General features: G+C 42.0%; 1 protein-coding gene across 6 annotated transcripts in view; it reads right to left on the bottom strand.

The window, feature by feature from the left end:
- LOC101173932 (disks large-associated protein 4) overlaps nucleotides 1-20,563 on the bottom strand; it is a 152,079-nt gene that overhangs the window by 45,402 nt on the left and 86,114 nt on the right. For 5 of the 6 annotated variants that reach the window (XM_020703572.2, XM_020703568.2, XM_020703571.2 and 2 more), the window contains exon 4: nucleotides 17,092-17,279. The exons of the other annotated variant lie outside the window; for it this stretch is intronic. The gene's annotated coding sequence lies outside the window, so the exon portion shown is untranslated. The remainder of the gene's footprint in view (nucleotides 1-17,091; nucleotides 17,280-20,563) is intronic. 6 annotated transcript variants of the gene reach the window in all.

The following is a 20,563-nucleotide window of genomic DNA, read 5'->3' as shown; positions in this document are numbered from 1 at the left end:
CGCCTTCTGGATTTGGTTCCATCCAGTTCGCCCACAAGCCGATGTAATGGCGCTGCCAACCGGGCAAACCCCTCTACGAACCGGCGGTAGTAGCTGGCAAACCCCAGAAATGTTCTTAGCTCTGAGACTGTACTGGGAGGTTGCCAACCAGCAACAGCCTCAATCTTATGGGGATCAGTTGAAACACCCTGATCAGAGATGACATGTCCCAAATACCGGACTTCCTGCTGGAAAAAGGCACACTTTGGAAGCTTCACCCGGAGCTTCTCCTGCTGCAACCGGCCCAACACCAACTCCAGCCGTTCCAGATGTTCATCTATGGTTGATGAAAAAACCACAATGTCATCTAGATACAGCAAAACAGACTGGCACTGCTGGTCTCCGAAAATTCTCTGCATCAACCGCTGGAAAGTGCCTGGGGCATTACAAAGACCGAATGGCATCCGGTTCCACTCAAACAACCCAAACGGTATACAGAAGGCCGTCTTAGCCCGGTCACCTTCCGTCACCGGGACCTGATTGTACCCGCTGGCTAGATCTAATGTAGTGAACCACCGAGCCCCAGATAATGCATCCAGTGATTCATCAATGCGAGGGAGAGGAAAAGCATCCCTTCGGGTCTTACTGTTAAGTTGGCGGTAATCCACACACATCCTCAAGCTGCCATCCTTTTTGCGGGCCAGGACAATAGGCGAAGCATAAGGACTGTTGCTCTCCCGGATCACCCCGGATGCTAGCAGCTGATTGATATGGTCTTTAACCGCCTCGTACTCAGATGGTGGGATCCGCCGGTGCCTTTGCCTAACAGGGGCATCATCCAACAAGGGGATTTCATGAGTCATGAGGGTGGTGCAACCAAGGTCACCCTCATGTGCAGCAAAGACGTTGGCATATTTCTGGAGGAGGGCCTGAGCTTTCCCTCGATCCTCCGCAGGTAGCGTCTCCAACGGCAGTGCATCGATCTGCTCCAAGATGACATCAGAGGCAGCCTGGATGTTAACTGTAGCCGCTGGCCTGGGCACCTCAGTAATCCCTGCTGGCAGGCTCACAATACTAACATCGCACAACAGACCCACAATTGTACGGGGGTTGAGCCAAACATCAACAGTGCCAACATTCAAGAGTGGTACATACGCTGTACTTCGCCTCACCTGAACCAAGGCGGATGATGCAATCAAACCTGCAGGCAGTCCCTGGCCGACAGGCTGAAATAGAACAGTTTTATGACTAAACTGGTCGGGGCACGTTACAGCGACCAGTTTCATGTGCCCCCCTGGAATAAAACATGCATGAGATCCACGGACCTTGGCACGCCCTGACACCACAGTTGAGGCTGTTTCAGTGGCAGAATGGCATAACTGAAGTGCCTGCTGAAGGGGTGCTGGGGCCTGAGACACTGGGTCCACGTGGAACCAGGCCGATCCATGCTCCCCAAACAGCTCTGCGCGGCACTTGCGGAGAATGTTCATCCCCACAATCCCTGGTGCCAAGTTAGTTGCACCAGGGGAGTCTTTAATGACAAGTACCCCACAACCGGGTATCACCTTCCCACAGAGCTCAACGCTCAACTCAAGGTAGCCGATATATGGAATGGCTAAACCGTTAGCAGCTTTAAGCTGCAACCAGTGGCACATTTGAAGGCTTTTGTGGCCCCACGGCTCAAAGTGCTTACGAAAAAAGCTTTCCGTCAGTGTTGACACCATTGACCCCGTGTCCAACAAACATGGGACTTGGACTCCACTCATTCCTACAACAACATGAGGACAAGTGGCGATTAGGTTAGATGGAGCTTCATCAAAAACGGAATGTGAGCCAGAGTCAACCCCACCTGGCCTTTGGCTCGGCAGTCCAGGGGGTGCTAGTTTCCCGGCATGCCTGGCTTTTTGGACTGCCACGGAAGGGGTCGGGGTGCGCGGGCTCCATCACACTCACGTGCATAATGCCCAGGTTGCCGGCAGCGTCTACAAATTACAGGCTGGGGAGAAGGACCACTCTGAGTCTGTGGTTGATGATGTAACTGAGCGATCGTTTCCGAAAGCTTGTTGATTTGCTCCTGCTGATGCTGCAGGAGCTCCCTCAATTCCTTCATCTCCAAATTCTGGGGAGGCTCTGGGGACTCTTTAACATGCCCCCGCACAGAATATTGAAACCCCAGTGAAGGAAGAGCCTGATGCTGTTGCCCTGCAGGCAGACCTTCACGCTCCCACCTAAGTGCTTCTGCTCTCACGTCGAGTAAGATGGCATCTGGCTTGTGGCGAATAAATTGTTTTAAATGTCGCCTCAAGGCACCATCAGTGACATGCTCGGTAAACTGAGCTCGGAGAAGCGCTTTAGCATCCACCACTCCAGGAGGGGCACTTTGTTGCACTCTGTCCATTAAACTAAGAAGAGCCAAAGAAAACTGTTGGAGAGACTCATCCTCACGCTGCTTCCGGGAAAAAAAGGCTTCCTGTGCTACCACGTATGACTCGTTACAGCCATACAATTCTGTGAGCACAGCAATAATTTGAGGGGTCGGAACGCTCTTGGCTCGACCGATATTTAACTTCGTCTCGCGCCTCGCCCTCCAGGTGATCATACAGAAAGAAAGCCTGGTCAGCTACCGCTAAATGACGGGCTCTCATGCATGCTTGGACCTCCTCCAGCCACTCTTCCAACACCATTCCAGACCCACCACTAAACATAGGGCATTTCCGGTCTCGTGGGACCAAAACAAGCCTCTCCGTTAAAGGACCAGGCCCCCCTTGCCCAGAAGCTGTCGCGGAACTAGGACCGGGATCCTGCCGTTTACGGAGGTCCTCATTGTCAGCACGAAGCTGAGCCACCAGCTTTCGCAACTCCTGCATTTCACCCTCCATGGCTGCAAGAACACAGGTGCCGCTGTTTTGAAAAAGAGAAAAAAACAAGTTCACACAAAACTGAATACACGTCTCAGTCTCCTGTTAAAGTCGGAGATCCTGCTCACAGCGCCAAGATTTCTGTGGCATTATGGTTTCCCCGGTGAATGCCGCCAGCAGAAAACTAAAACCAAAAGCACAGGACTCTCCGACACAGGAAACCGAGACTGTGCTTTTAAAGAAATAGACAACCTTTATTTGAAATTGTTAAAATTCCTATTCTAAAAGATACCCAAAAGAGTCATTAAACCAGCCCACAAGTCAGCTGCACCCAGCTGTGTGCTCTGTTGCAGTGCACCCGGCTCAATGCCACACCCCTTGCATCCAGTGGCCGTAGCCGACGCCAGTCCTAGGTGGTGGGACACTGGGCCTGGTTGTGCCTGGGGCGATGGAAGGCCAGAAGGGGGGACTCGCTCCAATAGCTGTTAATCCTGCTGTGTCACACCGCTCGCCAGTGCGTGGATGGACAGCAGTCACTGACACTCTGTATGGAGCACACACACACGATCCCCAAAAATGCCGGCCGTGGCACCGCTCTTGGACCACGGTGCACCAGGTTGGGCAGAGCAGGGATGAAACAAACAATGGAAACCAAAACAGCGGCACCTACAAAATAAGTGTAAATTAACACAAATAACCAAGTATAACATAACACACACACACACACACACACACATACCTGCTCCCGCAGCTCAAGAGGACTCTGCACAGGAGTTGCATGAGCGGCCAAACACTGCCTGCGATCTACACAGTGATAACAATAAGAATGGTGCGGCAGCAACTTGGAGGTGAACAAAGCACAAACCTACCCAGCTATGGTTAGGGCCCTACACACAGCCAAAGGCTGCTGCACCTTCCACCTGGAAGCAGCAGGTCTCTGCCTGAAGCTCTACTGACAGGCTTTTATCAGCCCTCTGCTAATGAAGCAGCTGGTGTGCCAGGTGATCTCAATCAAGTGGCCCTCTGCCTGCCACAACAGTAAAACCATAATGAAAGTTTTCAGGGTCCGTGCCATTTTTTGCATTCCAAAGAATCTCATCAAAGACAAAAAGAACCACCAGTTATTCCACCATTGTTAGAAAGCCGGTGGCTGGGTTTCATTCGTCATTAACTTTCTGAACGGCGTCTCTGCTGATGGGGTCAAATCCTGCAAATCCCTTCACACAACATTAACTAACTGCCTCCTATCGTGTCGTGACACGCCACTCAGCTAAGCTCGGCGTGCCTCCTTCAATGTGTCAACCAGTACGGCACAAAATGACAGTGATAGCTCTGGTGGAGGCGACCTTGTCTGATTAGCAGAGCTCAATGTCAGTCAAACTTTGTTTGTGTTAATTGTAGACTGACACAAATGAGAAAACAGTGTGCAGGCATGACGCACATTAAAAAAAGAAATGCATCTAAAGTGATATATAACATATAAGGGGATTCAAAATAAAATGTGCACTGAAAATGTGTCCGTTTAAATCTTCTCAATAAATGAATTAAACACTGGAGCTACGTCGGAATTTTAAAATTCGGTTTAGTGGATCTGAGATTGCACTCCATACGACGTTCATTAATGCAGTTTGTGCATTTGGCACTCTGTTTGAAGTGTATTGTGATGACACCTCTCTACTCTGCAAACTGGGGAGACATCTGCTTCTGCTATGTGAAAAAAGGGGGGTGGGCCGACATTCCTGCTAATTCTTTTCCGTCATTGAACACAAAAGACACAGTCATCTACTGATGACCAAAAACCCTGAAAATACTGAGGCAGGATAAAAGAAGAACACATAAAAAAAGAGCAAACTAAAACAAAAATCAAAAAGAGATTTGTTAAAAGATTATTTTGGCAGTTCTTTCAGGTTTGCATGGTTTTTATTTCGAGGTCATGCATAAAACATGGAAAGGAGGGTTTGCTGCCTCTCCATTTAATGTAATGAATGTGATATTTGCCACGTCATAGAAAATTAATAATATTTAAAAATGATTCAGCTAAATTTGATCACATTTGAAGTGCAAAATGGGAGAATGTAAAATCTAAGATTAAGCCCTGATGTTTATCCAGAAAATCTTGGAGAACGTACATGAGAAAAACAAAAAGTCTCATTAATCAAAAAACAAAAATAGTGGGGTTTAACATTAAATTTGATTCTGCTTTTAAGAAATTCAGCAGCAAACTCTGTTTATTGCTCTTAAATGACTTTCTTTAACTTTGGTAAAACAGGCCATTAAATACATTTTGAATAACCCTTAATTATTGTAGACTGACTGTTCAACTAAAAAAAGAAGCCTGGTCATAATTATTAATTACTTGTTGTTTTATGCTTTCTTTTAGAAACCTATTATTACATTTAAAATCATTGAAACTGCAGTCAATAATTTGCAACACTGGCAATGAGACATTCTCCCTTCGAGAATGTCAAAAAAATACTTTTGATGACTTAAATCAGATTAATCCTGAAATTTCTTTTGGCTGCATGAACAATTTTGTTTTTCTGTAAAGGCAGTGAAGATCTTTTTCTCTTTCAGTAGAATCTCTTTGCTCAGAGCTGCAGACAGTTTGCAGCCATTTCCAGAAGATGGCGACATTCTCAAAGTAGATTGGCTGCCTGTACCCTATATGAGGTTCCCAAAAAAGAACAGTCAATTATTTACAAGGAACCTCATTTATAGCTAAAGCTCGCAAACTTCTCGGTGAAGACTGACTGAATTTCAGAGGTGCTGAACCGACTTTGCAGATATTTAAAAAAAAGAAAAACACAAAGAAAGAAAGAAACAAATATTTGGCTTTCATTGTTTTAAATTGTCTATATAGAAAATAAACTTTTAAATTTTTCTTTTTCTTTACTTGCCATGTTTTTTGGATGTATCCATCCATATTTGATTATAAAATAAAAAGTTGTAATTCATTGTTTTCTTCTTCTCAGGGTTTCCTCATCAGATGGTTTCTTGATTGAACATTAAAGTGGAGCTTGACTGTTTCCACAGGAATTAAGAGGGTAAATAGCAGCCTGATGCAGCTGATGAAATGCATTTGATGAAGTGTTTACAGACGAGTGGCAAAACGGCTGGTCTGCAGCGTTCAGCTGAGGACACAGCAGCTTTAAAGTGGCAATAGCTGCTGCGTATTCACCAGTGAAGGATTGCAGTGACTTTTCCAATCAACCCCTGATTCTGGAAAGTCAACCTTTTGTCTCTGGGAAAGAAAGTCCCTGAGAACATAATCTTCCACTTTGCAGTCATTAAAGTCCCTCTCTAACTATATATTCTTTCTATGTTCAAATTGTTCCCAGTGGTCTTTTACTTATGATTATGCAATTCTTAGAAAAAATCAAAAAGCCTCTGTAGTTTTTTAAGACATATTTTCTGCAGAGCGGCAGGACTTCATTAGAAATTCACCTCTGGGTTGTGGGTGGGACAGTTGCCGCGGAACCCCGGCGTTACACTTTCACCTGCTAGCTTACAGCCCCTTACAACCCCATCCCAACATTACCAGTGCAACAAAATTGGAGAGAAATTTTGGAGCTATCCAGTCGTAAAGTTTGGAGCCAGATTCCAGCTCGGATGAGCAAAACAAAGACGTACGTGGATCTATTTGTCTGCAAGCGGATGCATCGGAATGGAGCGGCGCACAGAGTTTGTAGCCCACCTTGTGTTGTTTTATACTGTCACAAGTTCAACTGCATTTTTTTCATCTACTCCTGATTCACAATGATTTGAATAAAGAAATACTCAGAAATCTAATTTTGAATTAATTTGTCTTCCATCATTGGAAAAATGCCCACAGGAACATGTTAAAAACAGCATTTTCATCGGAGTGGATCTTAAAACCCTTGTGCCAAATCCATGATCTTTTTCCTGCTAAGAAAAAAAGCTTTTTTTTACTTTTCTTTTTTACATGCAATTAGAGATGTTTGGCCCCATGTTGGATTGGTTTAGTGTACCTGGGCATTTTTCGGTTTTTTAGTCAAACATCTCCTCCTGTTTACCAAAGTACCGCAAAATCCCAAATGTATGTGTACAACACGCAGAGTTTAGTTTGAAGTGTCTGACAGGCTGCAGTTGCCCAACTCTCAGACCTCCAAATGATTTAAATGCTGTGGGACAAAAAGAGAGCTGTGACAGATTCATAAACATTTCAATTAACTGAAGCAAATTCATAAAGTAGAGAGGGGCAGGAATTTCCCTCATAAGGATGAAAGATTCAAAACATCAAAGACAAATTAATACTTTCAGTGACCGCTGTGAATGCATTTTTTAAGGCCATTCAATATGCGAACTGCTTTTGCACGTTCCTCTCATCTTCAAAGAATAAAAACTGAGATGAAAACTTAAAAAATCTCCAAATCGTTTTGAAGAAAAATAATTTAGCATATTTTGGCATTAGAACTTTCCAAATGAAGGTCCTTGTGTCCTTAGCATTTTCCACATGAGGAGTTTTTCTGAACGCAGTTATTTAAAATCCTAAACTCTGCATTAAAATGCTTCTGTATTGTCTTGATTGTGATCTGCGAGTAGCCAGATTGTCGAGCAGTTGCCAGTTTCCATTTGTCAATGTCCAGATTTAGACGAGAAACTCTGCAAAGGACGTCAACCTTTCGTCTGAGCGACAATGTCCAGAGCAAAGTGGAGCTCAGACAGTCCTGAGCCCATCTGCTCCACAGGCTTACAGCTCTGCCCTGGAAAGCAGAGGGTGGGCAGGCGGGCGGGTGGCTCTGCATCAGTGTGTGTGTGTGTGTGCTGGCTTTGGTGTGTTACATGATAGATGAACGCTTCCAAACAGACGTGAGGAAGCAGGAAGTGAAGAAAAAGCTATGGGGAGAAAGGTGTGGGGCTTTGACAGCAGTGGAAATGAAATAAATCTCAAAGAGGGAGAAGTTGTAAAGATGAGTAAAAGTGTTGTAAACTGTCCACTTGGGATGAGGTAATAAATACAATAAAGTAGAGATAGACAGCAAACGAGGAAAGCAGGGTGACGGATGGAAAAAAAAGGGGCTACATCGATGGTTTTCGCAGAGATAGGAGTAAGGAAGAGGAGATTTGTGTCACTATACTGTCTGAGCTATGTGTTAAACCCACACAGAGGTGTGAAACTGTAAATGAGTGTGAAGATGTTAGAAATATGCATGTGGAAATTCTCGTGATGAGATTTTTTTTTTTAAGTGCACCCTCAAAGCATTTCCACTCTTAACACATTTACAGCTGAGGTTCACAGAAATATTTGTATTATAACAAAACTAAGGAAAGAGGAACTAACACGAAATCTATTTAGCAGAAATTCTGAAGGAAACAAAATCGAATAAAAATATTTGCAGTAACATTTGAACTAAACGGGAACATAAATTTACTTACTTAAAGAGATTTTACGGACCAAGACAATGTTCAAAAACTTTTAGTTTCATTTGTTAAACTTCAACTCCGATCATCTTTTGATCTGCTTTTAATTTTCTTTTTATTATGATAATGCAGTTTCGTTTTTACCAAAATCAAAAAACCTGTGTGGTTTTTGAGGGGCATAGTTGTTTCTGCAGAGCGGCAGGAGTTTATCAAAATTCACTTCTGAGTTGTGGCATCCCCACTGCTGAGAGCTCTCTGTTTAAAGCACCAATGAATTCTCTATTTTATGCAAATGTTCTTTTTAAAATTGCATTTCTTCATCTGCTTTTGATTCATAATTATTTAACTATAAAAATACTGCAAAATGTGATTTTACTCTTAATTTGGGTAGTTAGTGTCACATCATCAGAAAAATGCTACTAGAACAAGTAAAAAAAGGACCATATTTATGGAAGTGGGTCTTTAAATTCTGTATGTTTTCTTATTTTTTTTATTATTTTTTATTATTATTATTTTTTCCTAGACTCTTTTTAAACATTCATAGGAGAGAGCAGTAGGGCCACCATTAAAGTAATAAAAAATGAATAAATATATGAGAATAAAGTCTTAAGGCTACAAGAAAAACATTTTTAATTTTAAGAAGAAAAAGCCATGTATTTTCAAAATTAAAGCTGGTGGTGTGAGCCTCCATCCAGATACTGACTACATCAGCCAATATATGATGAGCGATGCCATAAGATTTTGGTTTGCAGTATGTGCCATAATGCAATTGGACCTCTGCAACTAGTCTGCTGATGGCGTGAACGGGGCAGGGGGCCTGCCTAACATCCACTCCGTGAGGGTCTTCTTCTCAAGATGCTCAGTGGGCTGCTCATTTTCTTTGGGTGTATTCAGACTGGACACATTTGGTCCACTTAAAAGTGAACGAGAGTTCGTTTTAGCCGATGATCCGGACCAAATTTTCAGTTTGATTACACCCAAGCGGAACCTGATCCGGGACCAGGAACCGCTCGTAGACCCAATCTTTTGAGGTTGTCTCGGTTCCTTTCCAATCGGACTGAGCTTCTTTCGCTCTGAGTTTCCTCAGTATGAATACAATCTGTTCCCGGAGCGGAACAAGTGAACCAGTTGGCCACCGTAGCCTGTGGTCACGTGAAGTAAACAGAGAAGGAAGCGGTGAGCTGCGGGCAAACATAAAGCAACGTCGTAACACGTCGTGTTATCAGAGAGGACAAAATGTCCCCAACTGTTTACTTGTTGGAAAGCTTATTTGAACACTGCTGAAAAGGCTTCTTACATTATTTCTGCGTCTCGTTTCCACATCACAGTGAACACATGGTTTTACCACACGAGTGTGGGAGAGAGTGTGTGTAGAAAGCAGGCTAACCTTGTCCTAATTACCCGATCTATTCCATCAGTGCGGCGCTCTGGCCTATTTTCACAGCTATAAATTTATCGCTATCCTCTGTTGTGATAGATGACCCACTCGTTTTAGCCCATCTCCAAAGACTGTTAGTCAGAAAGGACCACGGTGGAAGAAAGTGGCACCACTTCAGTGCCTGTAATGGCAGCTATAGGAAACTTTCCGTGTCCTCAAAACTATTTCTGACTTTGAAGCCAACACATCAAAGAGGCATGCTTTGGGTTTTAACGCCGTTAATTTGCTCCATGTTTGAAATAGTTGTTTGATAGTTATTTCTGGTAATGGAATAAAATGTCAAAACTTTGCGGTTTAATTATAAAATTTTGGCCCATCTTTTCTTGAAAAGAAAAAAAAGGTTGTGGTACAAACGAATGGAACTGACAACTACTCCCTCTTTTTTGTTGTTGCTAAATCAGTTGTTTCACAGTAGTTATTCTCTTGCTTTAGTTCCACTTTTAGTTTAATGCATTGTGTGTGAGTAACTTAATGTTAATAGTTTGCATGTACAAATAAAAGGGATACTTGCGTGTTAACTAGAACAGCTAGTCTTTGAAAATGTGGTCAAAAATGCACACTTTTCTGTCCGCAAAGCTAAAGGCTGCAGGGCAGGAAACTTCTAAAAAGAGTGTTCACAAAATCCCACAAGTGTTCAGTCAAAAATCTAACTTTAAGTTGTTTTTATCCACAAAAGCTTTTATTTTTTTACATCATCTGATCTTGCAAAAGCTGATTATGCAAAACAAATTCTGTTGGACTGAAACTTTCTTGACTTTAATATGATGAGCACAAAAACAGAAAGGTAAAACCTACGGGTGTACGGATTCATTTTGACAGCGATTCGATTCAATTTGTTACGATTGGATTCACCTTTGGTTCATTTTGAATGATCCGATTCCCTCACCTGAAAGTCGATCCAGGACATCTTTAGCCAAAACTTCAACCAGTGTGACTCAGGGATAAATACCCGGTACTGAACAGTACAGGTGAAGTTTTCCAGATTTCTTGTATTTCTTTCAAGATAATCAAGTGTAAATTAAATATGGGTCCAAACAAACAAGTAAACAAGAATTAATGGCAAATCCACTTACAAGTTAGGTGATTTTTTTCCGAGTTATAATAAAATGAGCTTACCTTGTCTCAATCCAAATGGTATTTTCCAATTACGATTCGATTATCGATTTGTCTCATTTTGAACCAATTTTTAATGATATCAATCGATTCGATTCTGTCTCAGGAGGATCAATTTGGTTTGATCCTAGCAACAGAATTCCATTAATTGATTAATCAATTAATTGTCACACACTTAGTACTGACTAATGCAGGGCACAAACATATAGAAAAAGATAAAGGTACAGATTTCTCTCTCGTGTGATTTCGTGTCTTCAGATATTTCTAACACAGAGATTTTAAAGAACCTAAAAAGGCCTAAATTTTGTAACATTTCCCTCAAAAACCCAATTTTGAGTCTGAATCTTTGAGATGATTTTATAACAAGCAGTGTTCAGATCTTCACGGTTAACCTGTTCGCTTCAGCCCTTACAGACACTTTTCAGCTGCCCTGACAACAAGCAACCTTTATCAGTTCATAACTCTGTCTTCAAGCTCTTGTTGAAGTGATTTGTGTTTCTGTGAAAGTGTGTCTGACTCCACTGCAGCCTTTTTACTCTGCTTTTATTGGCAGCACCTTCGTCAGCTTTAGAAGTGGAAGCTGAAGCTGCATCTCAATGTTCCAATTGTGTTCTCTCAGTGCTCTACTTCAGTTGTTCCTTTTATGGTTTCCCGTTTTTTTGGCTTTCTGCTGGCTTATGTTTCACATGCGTTGGCAAATGAGCAAGAATTTGGTCCAATTTCTTCTCAAAAGGAAACATGTCATAGGTGTGTCTGTCTGCATGCTATGAGGGAATGAAAACAAATAGAGGAGGTCAAGCACCATCCATGTATCCACTCATCATCATCTCAACCTGCTGCAGCGCCATTTGGGGGTCATGGGGATGCTGGAGCCTATCCTTGCTATTTTCCTCTGCTCCTGTTTGACAAAAATGTTGATAAAGAAATGCTTAATCAAATACTACAATTTGGAGCTAACTTTCTTTATATTTGTCCGTCGTCATCAGAAAAATACTAAAAAGAACATGTTAAAAACACCCAAAACTCAATTTTCATGGGAGAGGGTCTTTAAGAAATTCGGTAACACTTTAAATTAAGATTCCTTAACTAGCTTTGTCAATGCATTAACAAGCATTATAACAGAATTTTTAGGGTGTAAGTAAGACATTTAATAAGGTTCATTAAATGAATTAGTTAACACATTTACAAGCATTATCATTAGGATGTTTTTAAGATGCTAACGATACATTTATAGATGCCTAACAAATGTGTCAGTGTTAATAAGCTTAATAACATTTATTAACAACCTTTGTTAACAAATTAAGAAGTATTATTATTGTTTGGGGTTCTAGTGAGATATTTATTAGCATTATAGATGTCTCACACAAGCCTAAGTGTAAATATGCTTAATAGGTTTAACTAACTAACTTTACAAATTAATAGCTAATATTAATATGTAAGATGCTAGGAAGATATTTAGTAGCATTATAGTTGTCTTGCAAATCCCTGAAAGTGTTAATAAGATTTATTAACATGTAAAGTCTTCAAAGTCCATATTACTAAACTGCTTACAAGCTTAACAAATGTATTAACTAACTTTGTTAGCAGTTTATTGAATGTTTTGCAGCACCTCATCTAAAGTGTGAAATTCCTCTGTTTGAATGTTCAAAGACCAAACTCATCCGCTTTTACAACACTTTGTTCCTGCTTGAGGCATTTCTTGAATTTAGTCTGTATTTAGCTCAAATAAACTGAACTTAGCTTCTAAAAGATGAAACAAACCACAGTCAAGGTATTTTTTGTAAATGTAATAGTTTGTTTTTTGCACTAGCTTTAAAGACAACACCATTGAAAGACAGCACTTAGTTCTGATCTTAATTCTATTATATCAACGACTGTAGTTTGCTTAAACTACAGCTTAAAAATGGACAATCAGGACAGGAAAAACACTTCTTCACATTACCACCATTGATTACTCAAATTTAAGTAGTTCTGTTTGTTATATATCCAACTTTTCTTGCCGTTTGTCTAACATGTGAGGGACAGTCGCCATTAACTGAGCCAACAGTTAAAGACCCAGTACAATGGAAATTGCGTTTTTTTAACGTGTACTTGTGCTTATTTTTATGATGATGGAGGACATATATTGGGAAAATTAATCTTAAAATTGCATTTCTGAGTATTTTTCATTGTGAATCTGGAGCAGACGAGAAAATGCAGTCAGAAAAAGATCGTATTTGAGCGGGGGCGCGACTCTCCTGGTTGGGCTGGGGCTTATCCCCCCATGCCTCCCTGCTCTCTAGATATGGAGGCCCCCGTGGTGGTCCTGCTGGCCCTGGCCTGGGTGGCGGATGTGATTGCCCGGCGGGCGGTTGTTCTCTATCTGCTGGCGTGTGAGTGTTGGGGGGTTGCTTGGCTGGCCGCCACCACTGCTGCGGCGGGGGTCTTGGTGTGGGGATGGCTGGGTACTCTCCCTCCTTCTTTTTACTTTCCATCACCAACTTTAGAAGAACATAAAGACCCCCTTGTGCACAGGTGCTATATCACTTGTGCACAAATAGTTTGAGTGATTAAATGAAATATTTCACGTGTTGGTCCGAAAGGCATAAGTTAACATGTTGTTGTACATGTTGACATGTTTTTATGTGGGCTTTTTTGGAACCCACAGGCATGTTTGTGGCATTTGGATGTGTGTGTGGACAGGCCCCGCCCCCTTTTGGATTTATATTACTTATAAACCTGACTGTAATGATTGTAAAAATCCAGCAACTTGTTGCCTTTTGCTGCTTCACGTTTCTACCCCCCCCCCCCCTTTAATCTGATTAAAGACTGTTACAGATATGAGTAAGATCAATAACGTTTAGCCTAAATTACAAAAGGGGTTTATTTAAATATACACCTAGTGTATTAAATGTTTCGTAACTCCCAGTAAAATATGTCAAACACAAGAGGCTTTCAGCTCTCATCTGTCTGCTCAGCTGTTGGACAGGACAATTTAAAAAATAAAAAATAAAAAAAGGACAAAGATCGTATTTGTGACGCGGAATATACGCTGGGTGGGCCACAAGCTTCCTGCACTGCTCCACTTGTGGACAACTAGATCCATGAACGTCTTAATTTTCCTCTTCTGAGCTGGAATGTGGCTCAAAACTGTACGGCTGGGTAGCTCCGATATCGCTCGACATTTTTGTTGCACCGGTAATGTTGGGTTGAGGTGTGAGGGGCTGTAAGCTAGTGGGAGAGTGTGTAAACAGACAGCCCTTATCAATGGGAAGGGGGCCGGACTTGCTCAGCTCAACAGACGCAAAACAGCACAGATGCCCGGCTGTTTATTACAATCCCTGTGGGAGAACCTTCAAGCAGTAGGAAAAACCAACGTGGGAAATTATCATTAAAACTACAATATGGTAAAAAGCTCGAAGAAACCCTGATTTAAAGTGAGCTCTCCTGCAAAAAAAGAACCTGAGTCTAAGCTGGAAAAATATTCAAACATGATCCCAATTTTAGGCTTGGAGACATGGAGGCGTAACACGGCCTCCTTCACTTTGGAGTGTATTTTTGTACGTGGGAATGAGAGACGGCGGCAGCTCGCTGAGTGAGGCACACAGAGAGGGTTGTGGTCCGCAGCTGTGGCCTCTTTCTCTAGATTCAGGGCAAATCCAAATGACTAATGCAAACCGACAGAGATGCGCATGCACTCGCACAGACCCCGGCACTTCCTTTTTTCATGAATGTACATATATTAAGATGCAAAAACAACATCCAAACACATAATTTCACACAAAAAAAACCCTTCAGTGAGCCTCCACTCCAAATGCTTCATAGCGAGGCCTCAACCGTCAAACCTTCTCCTTGTTTTAATCCATCCAGTCAGTCAAATGTTCTAAAACAGCTGTGGACATCATTCAGCATTAAATACGATGTTTGGCCAAAATTTTGACGTATATTTTTTTGAATCCTGGATTTGACCACGGGTAGTGCACAAAAGCTCACACACTGTCAAGCTTTGACGCAACCCTTTAAATCTTACTCAATGAAATCTTTCCAAAGAGCCTGCGAGGCAGCCATACAAGTGCTGAGCAGCAGTCACTCACGCTCTTTTTATAACGAACGGCAGCCGACACAAGCCATAAATCCCACCAGGATAAGCTTTAAACCTCCACTCTAAAGTGCCCTTGGCTTGAAACACAGTAGCCATAGTTCATGGTTTGCAGACGTAGCCTCAGCCCCCAAAAAAGGGGTCAACCGTGTGAGGAAGAAGAGTGAAAAGTCACTTCCTGTTGGGAAGGGACGGGTCACCATGGGATGAGGGAGAAATGACAAAGGGGTCCTCACTGGAGCTCATGTGGGTCACAAATGCATTCATGCCTGTAAATCCTCACTGGACGTCACAGTAATTCCCTAATGGCTATCTGTCAACTTATCAACCAGTCAGTGGCGCAGGGATAAGCCATGCCTCATGAAACCAGCCAGCAGGACGGGCAGAGATGCTGAACATCGTCCGGTTTCATATCGTGTGGCGCTTTGACATTTAATGCACTTGTGCTCCAGTCCTAACACGACAAGGACTACATTAGCTTATGCCGTATTCAAGGCAGACAACAACTCCCATGAGAACAAAAGACTTCTGAATTATCATTTCCCATTATCAATCCCAGCTGTTGGAACATATGGTGTTCATTTCGAAATAACTCCAGGAATGGTCGACCGGTTTGACTCCTGGGGGGGGGGGATCTCTCCGCTTCTCTTTCAGGCAACTGGTGGCGCTATGGGCGTTCAAAAGCACAACTAAGTGGGTCAGCTGTGGACTTTTCAACGTTTTTTGTTATAGATGTTTTGTCATACGGCTTAACTGCTGCGGCCCAAAAGAACTTTAAGGTCCACCACACCCATATGCTCCTGAATTCAGCCGGTTCTCTGAAGTCTGTCTGCATAAGCCTTGTGCTATCCTAGGCACTTTACCATTGGGAGTTGGGTCATCTAGACCCACTAGACAGTACGTTGAACCTTTTTTCTTCAATGATTTGTGATCTTCACTGGTGTCCATGGATTACATGAAATCTTTCCACCTTTATCCACCTTTGTCATGGTAGGGAGAACACGTCAATGGAAGGGGGGGGGGGTCATCTAAGATAACACAAGGGTTAAGAATTTGGTTGACAAATTTCCATCTCAGTGTTCGGTTTGCAGCAGCTTTGTTAAAACTTATTAAATCTATTCTTTCTGTACATTTTTCATGCCGAAACTCTGCTGTGAACTGAAACTGTCAGACTCGGGTTAAAGGGAAAAGTAGAATTTTTTCTGAGATGTAGAATTTGAGTTCGACACAGTCCCTTAAGGCTCAGATGTTTCTGACTCAATGCGGCACAAAGGAAGAAAATAGGACAGCTCATCTTCACACGGGAAAATCTAATTTCTTCTTTATTCCATCATATTTATTCTCTGCCTCGGCTTTCTCAGAAAAAGAAAAGCACCAAAAAAACAAACAAACATTGTTTTATTCAACTTTTAACAGAAAACAAACTGATCTGATTTGCAGCAAAAGGCAAATAATCTCTAAACAATGAAATGCGTGTTCCTTTTTCTTCCAGCGTTAGATTTATAAATGCACCTCCTAGTTTTTAAATCTCTGGTGAGCTTATTTTCGGCATTTGATTGAACTCCTGACACTCCTTCCTGCAGCTTAGCTAATGCAGCAGCAGATGTGGATCACTGCAGATAAGATTTGGCGGTTGAACAGCGTGCTGACCTTGACAACGGAACACGGTGTGACGATTAATTTTTAACACGATTGAATTCCTGTTGACCTAAAATGACTTCTCTTTTTTACATTTTTCATGTGATGTATGTCAGAGGAAGCAGAACATCTCATTTGAGAGTAAGCAGTTCTGCTTTTTAATACATCGGAATCTTAACATAAAGATCTGAGTGAAATAATGCAGACGGAGTATTAGGGCCTCCATAAAAACAAAACAAAAAACTAAATAAATGAGAATAAATCAAACAATTTACAATAAAATTAAGAGAAAAACGTCAACATTTTGTGTGAATGAATTATAAATTAAAAGTTTTTATTTTGTAAGTTATAAATTGAGATATTACAAGATTATAAGGCAAAAGGCTGTTTTTTAAGAAAAATAGAAGGAAAAACAAAAAAGAAGCAATATTGTGTTTTAGCTTGAGATGCGTAGAGAACATTGTCAGCGGTTACTTCCCCATTGGTTTCACAAAAAGGGAAATACTCAGTCTTTTAGGGAGTCAACATTGACTGCAAGTATGAGGACATTGACTGTGTATAGAGAAGTGGACAGAGCCGCTGGGGCCCCCTGGAAAATGCCTTACCTCCGTCTCCGGCAAAATGAAGCCAATTCAGTCGCCATTTTTCCACGACGTCGCCATGTTGGAGCCAGACGACAGGGATTGGTCCGGGTCGGCCTGAGTCAACGTTTCTATGGCAACTTCTGTCGCCAATCAGGAGTAAGCTCGTTCGAAGTCCACACCCCTTCCACTGAATGTGGGCTCGGGAGAATCTGTCAATCAAATGTTTGATTGAGGCATCTGATTGGTTAGTTTGTAACTTGAATAACTTGTAACAAAGAAAAAATATCATGAAGATGATAGGATTAGCAAAAGGATGTTAAGAAAAAAGTATCAGAGCAAGAATGGTTATTCTGACAAGGAGGATCACTGAGTGACAGCTGTTTATTTCTTCATAGAAGTCTATGGATGTTTTTTTTTTGGCTTCTTGGAGGTACTTCCTGTTTGGAATGTGAGGGGGGGGGGGGGGGGACATCACTCAGTCTTGTTTCTCTATATACAGTCAATGGCCTCTTCAGAAAAAGATTTTTGAGCCACAAGATTTCCGGCGGATGAACCAACCAACTATACCGTCGGCGGTATAGTTGCTGAGGACCAAAAGCATTATGGGACATTGAATTCAATGATAAACTAAATCCAATAAGGATTTCGTGGGCCTGCAATGTAAATGGAGGCTGGCTGCGTTCACACTAAACTCATGAATGCGCATTCAGCCGGTGTTGTTCACACCTGGCACACAGGGAGGGGCTTCTTCTTCTTTTGTTTTGTTTTTTACTACTTACTAGCGCTTGTCCGCCATGTACAGTGGGATGAGGCTTGATGGGAATTGTTGAAGTTGTGCAAATCTCATGAATCCTGCTCGAGGCATTTTCTGTCACAGCTCTATTCCGATAAATGAAAGACTTGATGTCATAGAATTCAAGCCGGGCAGAAAAAAACTAATTATTAAACTGCCCTTTGTGATCATGTTTACAATGGTTAGCACTTCCGTGTTTTGAAAAGCACGCGACCTACACATCTGTCCACAGCCGGAAATTTTGTGTGCTGACGCTAGCGTTCTGGATGCGGAAGCCCCGAAATTTGGGTTGATGTGCCTTTACATGGACTTTTCCTTTAAAGTGGCCGCTTAATCGCGACTCGACTCAGCCGTTGGGAACACACGTCACACCACCAACTTCATTTCTGAAAAAGCACGGCTTTTCCTCGTAAGATTACAACTTTTTTCTCCTAATTTCAAGAGTTTATTCTTTAAAAAAAGCAATGTTTCAAATCATTTTACGACTTTATTCTAGTTTATTGATTTTGTTTTCTTTCGGGTGCTCTTCCAGAACTTAGCATTTTCTGTCTTTAGTCTTCATTTTTCTGTGTCAACAGACTGAATAAGTGTTGTGCTGTGATCTAGAGGGTTGCGTGAAAATTCTTTTTGCGTTGGTGGTGAAGACAGGTAGTGACGCATCAATGACGGTCACAGCCTCGGTCTCCTTTTAACATGCTCTTTCCCACTGAGGCACTCCTGGGAAATTTCATCAGTACAACTGGAGCATCCTTCCATCTTCTTTCTGTGACTCTGTCATTGATAAAAAAAAAAGAGCATCTTTGAAAGATGTAACTGGAGTGTAACTGTCAGAACGCCAGGTGTCAGGGGCTTCAGCGGGGTCTATAGTGGGTGTGATGTCTGTAACACCCTCTCATCCTCCACTCCAGGAAGACTCTCATCAGGGGTGTTGAAGGCCGGAGTGAGGAAGACTCTGTGATTGGAGCTTCCTGTTATCTCCACACTGCAGCTCTGCAGCTGGCAGCTCCCTGAATCTGGAGAAAAGGGGCAATATTTGTACAACTGTGTGAGTCTGTAGCAGAGAGTGCTCATGCACTGTGAGCGTCAGCTTTACTTCTATGCCAACGTAAACAGCAAAGTCTGTTTGAGCTGGAAGATCCGCTGTAAATGCTGTGGTTTATAAAGCAGGATTGTGTCTGTGAGTTTGTGTCTACACATGCACCATTTAGTTTCCCTGTTGTAACATTGTGATCATTTTATTGGTTTACTTCACAAACACCAACTTTAAATTGATTTTTGCTTAATTGGTGCTGAGACTCCATTCACCCTTTCATAATAGGAATTATATGTGGTTGACCAATCAAGTAACAAACCAAAGCAAATGGAAAAATAATTGAGATGATTTGCACCACACTGAGCACTAAATCGAACAGTTGATCAGTGCTGGAAGTGGGGTTTGCTGTTTCCAGATTCGACAAAGGCTTTTTGTCTGAAATGCTTTAGGGCTGTAAAGTTTAAAACAGATTAAATATAGTAATTCTAGTTCCTTAAAAAAAAAATCTCCTTAGATTTGTAAGTAGTAATGTTGACATCTTTGTCACAGTCCTTGACTGTACTTAAGAACTGGACCGAGTGAATGTGACGTCCCTCATAGAAAACGATTTAATTTGGGGCTGTTTTTCAGCAAAGAAACTAGGACGACTGATAAGAATAAATGGGGCCATGTATGGTCAGATTTAGAGGGAAAACCTCCTTCCATCAGCAAGGGCATTGAAGATGGAGCGTGGCTGGGTCTTTCAGCATGACAACGATCCCAAAAACTGGTAATGAAGGAGTGGTTTCATAAGAAGCATTTCAAGGTCCTGGAGTAGGCCTAGCCAGTCTCCAGATCTCAACCCCTTAGAAAATCTTTGAAAGTCCATGTTGCCCAACGACAGCCCCAAAGAATTACTGCTTTAGAGGAGATCTGCATGGAGGAATGGGCCAACAGTTTGTGAAAACCTCACAAATATCGTTTGACTGCTGTCATTACTAACTAAGGGTATAGAACAAAGCACTGAGTGGGACCTTTGTTACCGACCAAATACTTATTTTCCACCACCATTTGCAAATAAAAGATTTAAAAATCACAGATAATGTGATTTTTTTTCTCATTATGTCTCTCATAGTTGAGGTATACCCATGATGACAATGAGAGGCCTCTCTCATACTTTTAAGTGGGAAAACTTGCACAGTTGGTGGCTGACTAAATACTTTTTTTGCCCCACTGTATAACTTAAATAACTTAAACTACTGAAAGAATATCATGTAGAATGTGGAATGACTGAGTAACAGCTGTTTATTTCTCTCTAGAAGTCTATGGGATTTTGTCGTCTCTTGGAACCAGCAGCTACTTCCTATCTATTGCGTTTTATTACTTTAATTCGAACTAGACAGATAAGACAAGCATCACAAGCTGAAGTACAATGTTGAACAACCGCATTCGCAGTTCGAACCCCAGAAGGGAGGGGGTCATTCAGTCCAGTTCTCATTTACAGTAAATTGTCATAGTAGAGCATTGTTCTGCGCTGTTTAAACCACTTTTTACCTCTGCATGTAGTTTTTTTGATGCCAAATTCAGCCCATATATGAAGCCTACTGTGCTTTCTGCTTGGCAGTGCAATCATGGGTAAATTTGGGATGCGGTCAGCAGGAGAAATTCATTCCAAAATGGATCTCCTG

This window comes from Oryzias latipes, chromosome 5, assembly GCF_002234675.1.
Source record: "Oryzias latipes chromosome 5, ASM223467v1".
NCBI classification, from domain to species: domain Eukaryota; kingdom Metazoa; phylum Chordata; class Actinopteri; order Beloniformes; family Adrianichthyidae; genus Oryzias; species Oryzias latipes.
The sequence above is the reverse complement of the archived record's forward strand: the minus strand, read 5'-3'. Positions and strand labels throughout refer to the sequence as shown.